Source organism: Morus notabilis, unplaced genomic scaffold (assembly GCF_000414095.1).
Source record: "Morus notabilis unplaced genomic scaffold, ASM41409v2 Scaffold275, whole genome shotgun sequence".
Taxonomy (NCBI): domain Eukaryota; kingdom Viridiplantae; phylum Streptophyta; class Magnoliopsida; order Rosales; family Moraceae; genus Morus; species Morus notabilis.
In genome coordinates this window covers 161986-168007 of record NW_010359601.1, presented here as the reverse complement: position 1 = coordinate 168007, position 6022 = coordinate 161986, and positions in this window count along the sequence as shown.

Sequence of the window (6022 nt, the reverse complement as noted above, 5' to 3'; positions counted from 1 at the left end):
GCCCTCTTCAGGAACTAAAAAAGATAAATAAATAAATATATATATATATCTATATATAATTGTATTTATCAGGGAAAAAAGGAGAGAGATGTATTGTGTGAAAGGTATACTCTTCATCAATGTGAATGCATATTCACCAATTCCATATTATATATTGCTGCTTTAATTTGAAAAAAAAAAAAAAAAAAATTGTATAGTCTAAGACCATAGACTTTTGACAACATGTGCTAAAGGGCCGGTAAAAACATGCTTTACTATTTATTTATTATTATTTTACTCCTAATTATTAGTTTGGTCAGTTTGGACGTATACTATATTAGCTTATATTATTATTTTACTCCTAATTTTTTTTAAAAGCTTCTCTTTTAAGAAACATGTGTAGAAATTCTGGGTTTAGACCTTTTCCTTTTTATGCACATTCCATTAGTCTTAATATTAACTCTATATATTGATTTCTGCATAATTCATGTGGTTCTTATTACGTATGTGGCCTATAGGATTAGTCGGATAGTATAGCTAAACAATTAAGCCGAAAGATCCACAGTTCAACTTTTATCTCGCCCTTAAAAATATTGTCATACACTTTTGAGATTATTTTTAGAACTAATTTCATTTAGATGTTACCTAATCAAACAATGTCTTTTTAATACTTTTGAGATTTTTAGAACTAATTTCATTTAGATGTTACCTAATCAAACAATGTCTTTTTAATTTAGAGAGAGAGAGAGAGAGAGACTTTAGCATAACTTAAATATTGCTTCAGCGACCAAATCAAATAAGGTGAAATATCTTATTCTGTTTTGTGTACGTAATTACGTTTTAGAAAAGGATGTCATGTACTTTTTAATTCCTTTTTCATTGCTATTTTTAAAACGATTTTGACAAAAAGTACATGATATTATTAGAAAGTGAGTATTCTACTGCTAAATAATATTAGAATCGTACGATAGGAAAAGTATATAATAATCTATCTAACATTATGGATCTTCTTAGATATACATACATATATAGGCTTCAATATCCTAGCTATCACAAAATTCCCATTAAAAAAAGAGAATTTCTCTGGTAGGATAAAAAAAAAATAAACTATCGGTAATTTTTTACTTTTTAACCGTTAGATTCGTATTATAAATTGTCTGATCCAACGGTTAAAAACTGATTCTACTGATAAGAAGATCTACTGAAAAGAATTTCTTAAAGCAACACACAAGTTTTTAAATGATTTTCATTTCTAATTATATTTAGCATATAAATTTAATGATTGTATAAATGCATGTGCATGTATCATATATGTAGTATGTCAAACATGTGCGCAAACTCCTAGGATCGTTTCGTGTATGTATTTTCTTGTTCAACTTTGTGGCTAAGGATAATAAACCACAAGGGGAAAGGCAAAAGGTGAAATAAGTCAAAGTAAGGATTTAAAAGAACTAAACCCATCTCTATCTCCAATCAACATCATGTCAACAAAAGACGGTGCCTACTTTTGGACCCCATCTCTGCGTAATATTTGTACCTGCCGTGTTTAACACTACACTGCTACTTACCATGCCTTCAAAAATTCAATGTGGAAGAAGAAAAAGACGAGGCAAAATATCAAAGCCCTAGCTAATCCTACTGGATCCCGGTGTTTTTAGGAAATTATACATTAGTTGGGAAGAAAAATAAACATTCCACTGCATCCATGTTCATGGTAAATTATGGGCCTACATTTTGAAATGCAAAATGTTTTAAAACACAACCAATAGTTTGTGCAACTACGTCTAATAAAAAGTGAATCCATCCAGCGCCCTACACTATAGTTCTTTTGACAACATTGTGGCCCCTTGATCATGAGACTTTTTGACTGTTTGATCTTATGTGGGCTGGTTTTCAATTCCCATGCATGCACGTCAAATCAATGACAAATATTATGCATGCAAATACGAAAAGGTTTGCCAGTTGGTTTTGAATTTCTCTGTACTACTTTTATTGAATTACTATAGGTAGTCATTTATTTCGGACATTTTTGTTCATACAGGTTGAAGCAAAAGAAGGAATATGATCATTATCATCATGAAAGTTCACACGTACAGTCAATTTCTCAATACAATATATATATAGCCACTGCCAAGCGCCTGCACTGGCATGGGTCATTGCACTCTACAAAACAAATCCATGGAGATATATCAATTGCATGAACTTATTCGAACAATAACAATGGTAGATGCCTAAAAATTCCCTTTTCTAATTGATGAAAATGCAAAACACATGGAAAATAATCTGATCTATGTGGATCACTTATAGAATCCCTTGACTGATTTTCATGACACCGGTGGAGGGAGATCTGGGCCGGAGAGCCGGTTACAGGAGTCGGAGGGAGGTTTGGCGGAGGGCAGAGGAGGTTCGCCTCATCATTGGGTGGGGGAAGCCGGTGTCAGGGAAGTGGTCGTACGCTGGCACGGTGCGGGGAAGAACGAGACCAAATTGTCGGAGTTTTTTCGGGGGAGGAAGAAGGTGAAGTATTTTCTTTTCTTTTCTTTTTCTTTTTTATTTTGTCATATTAAAAATAATTTAGGATCTTTGTCAAAAAAAAAATTATGTACATAAATTATAATTGGTGGGTAAAAGAGTAATTTCACACTGAATTCCTCAACAACCATTATTTGTGTCTTTGACACGTGTTATTTCTATCATTTGAGTGACAAAATGAGTTATTTTATTAACCAATTAAACTTTAAAAAGAATTAATGTTATATTTTAAAGATTAAATACAAAATGTTGCAAATCATTATAGTTGGAAAGAATTTTTGTAATTAATCTTTTTTTTTTTTTAATTTGGCTAACCGACAGTAGTGATCTATGGTGAATATTCCACAACGTTCCTTCATTATTTACTAGCTACATTTAAATGCTTCTTGTCTCGGTCAATGCGGAATCTCTGAAGCAATAGATAGCTCTTGTTTATGTATGATACACATATAATTATGGATGGTCCTACAATATGACTAAGTTACATTTCTTTTATCCATATATATAAATTTTTTTTAATTTCTCCTTTGACAGATATAATGCTTTCAGATTATAGGATAGACGTTATACCTGCAAAGCATTTCTTCTTTTCCAACCATTTCCCCAACTTTACGTTGGAGACTACCTAACCTTATTAATTCGAACATGCATGAGCAAAAAAGTCACTGGTCATATTATAATATTAATAATAATAATATGTTTGCTCTTTTCTCGGCCTCCTTATCATTGAGAATGTTTTATTCTTGGAAGAATCCGCCTCTTTTCTTGAAAGATTAGGCCTTCTTTCCTAATTCCTCCAAAATGAACTCTCTCTCTCTCTCTCTCTCACAAAGTAGGTTGGACATTGTTAGTGTGGTTTCAAGCCTGACATTAATTACTATCATAATGAATCGTTTGAAACAATGTATTGGATCTCTGCCGTTCCTTTTTTTTTTTTTTTCTTTTTTTGAATCGAAATGTAGAATACGTACATATTATAGTAGTTTCTTAAAGTTTATACGCAACTAGGGCATTTCGTTTGGCCAAAAAAGTAGGGAGGAAAAGGGGTGTAGAGAAGTAAAAGATGCATCATTAACTTAAAAGAGTCATACATGTGCACGCTCGTGGAAATAATTCACATACTCACAAGACTCATCATAACTTGTTGTACTTTATTACGATGATGTTTTGAAAGGTTAGAATACAATAGTAGTATTGTAGAGCCTTAATGGTAATGAAAAAAGATGTTAATATTGTTGAATATTCTCCTCGTAAAAGAATTGTTGCTAAGAGCAATAATTATGCTTCAAATGATAATCCCCTTAACGTGAGTAATATGATTCTATCATCAATTTGATTGTTGAAGATCTCCACGCGTTGATAATTAAAGAAGGTTGCTGATTAAGATCATTCATGTGATGTTTCTGATAAATTAGGAAAGTATTTGTCGGCCAAGTTCTATATACCAAGCCTTGAAGAAGACAGACAATTTGATAATCTCAAGGGAGAAACAGAAATCCAATTAAATGTTAATTAGTTTTTTGTGGAGAAATTAATATTACGTGTTGCTAAAGATTTGTGGAGTATATTGGCTGTAAAAGAACCAGAGCTAAGAATAAGAAGATACTGACAATTATGCAAATATTGCTAATAATATGTTGGATCAAGAACGTTAATCCTATGTAGAAAAATGTTTCTAAAAGTCCCCAAGAAGTTCCTCGATCGAACGGATGATTAGTAATTTCTTGTACATGGTGTTTCCCTCTTCCAGGTTGGACAAAAAATTAATAGTGATGGTGCGACTCTGAGTTCGCCTAGTAGAGAAGATTGTGGTAGAATTTTTGAACATATGAAGGTGTTTCTAAAGGTTGTTCTGTTGGTTTCTCAAACCGGATTTTCAAAAAAAATTGTGCGGAAGCGTGGTATCGATCGAATCACATAAATCAAAATTTAATGCGATCATTATTTCATGTTAATGTAACTCAAAGATATTAAAGAAAGGAATGAGGATTTGACCGTCGTTCGATTAGGACGAAAATCTTGAACTCCTCCAACACCGTCTTAAGCTCTTAAATTCCAAGAACACCACGGTTCTTTCTCAATGTATCTCCGGATTAACGTGAACTCGAACGTGTGGGCGTTCTAATGGGTTTCTCAACACATGAGATGGATGAATAGGAAAGTCACTTATAGTTATCACTCACTTTTCTTAAAAGTATATGATGGCACTCAAGAAATTTTCTTTAGTTTTTCTTTTTCTTTCTTTCTGTTCTCTCTAGAAAAAAAAACTTTTTTTTTTCGTTACTGACTTATCCCCAGAATTCATCCCCTTATTGAGTAAATGTGCAACCGCACATTTACTCCATTTCCTCAGGTGAGGAAACGTGCAACAGCACGTTTCCTCTCAATTCTATATTAACAATCATAACCCAATATGATATATTCAGTTCACATTAATCTTATGGAGCTATTGAGAGGAACTATGGACATTATAATTTTAAGCTCCAATAATTTTGACAATTAATTAACACCTTAATTAATATGTCAAAATTATTAATTTCAAATTACTCCACTATAAATTTGGAATTGCACTCTCAAAATAATAAAATAATTATGTTCACGGAATTTGTGTTGTCCATTGATATAGTCACTACATACGAATTAATTCTCCATAAACAGTTCATAATTAAAGCTAGGTATTTTCCGTTAACCTCTTTAATTATATCTTTCTCCATAAGTACCATTGATCCTCTAATGAATAATATATTTTATGATCCAATCATAAAATTGAGCGCTCTTATTATTCAAGTCCCGAATCAACACTTATGGGAACCGTCCATCTACTTCATTATGAAGGCATGGATTTCATCTTGTAAATTAATATTCCCGGCTATTTATTTTACTATGCTCCCAATATACCAAGACTTTGACACTATTCACATGTGTCATTACTCAATATGTCAAATAACATAATATCATAAATAGGAGTTTATTAATTACTCAGAATTAAGATTAATACATATATGACCATCATTGATTAACATTGAATACTCTATTTAATAACGGAATTTATTAGAGATTCATAATTTATGTATACCTCTTTCTTTGGCTAGACGGGGATAAAATATGAGTGAATATGTTTCATTGAAAAAAAAAAGCCTTTTATCTTTCATTTTAGGTATATATGATATATGATCATCCCGTGATAAATATGGCACTATATGTATCATTTACGTACCAATAAGTAATCCGCAGGCCGGACTAATATGTAGTTCACTAATGTTTTGGATTAACATTCAGAACGAAAAGTTTGTAAGCGCATGCACTTAGTGACACAATATAAATATATGTGTGTGTGTGTATATATATATTAAAATTTCTTTTGTCTACATAAATAACACTTGCAAACTTCAGAGGCACATGAATAGAGAAGCCTGGAGCTTTGGAGACAGGAGCACGAGGGCTATTGACACGGGTGCAGAAAACTAGTTGCTTCATGTAGATCAGAAAACATCGGGAAGTTAGACAAAAT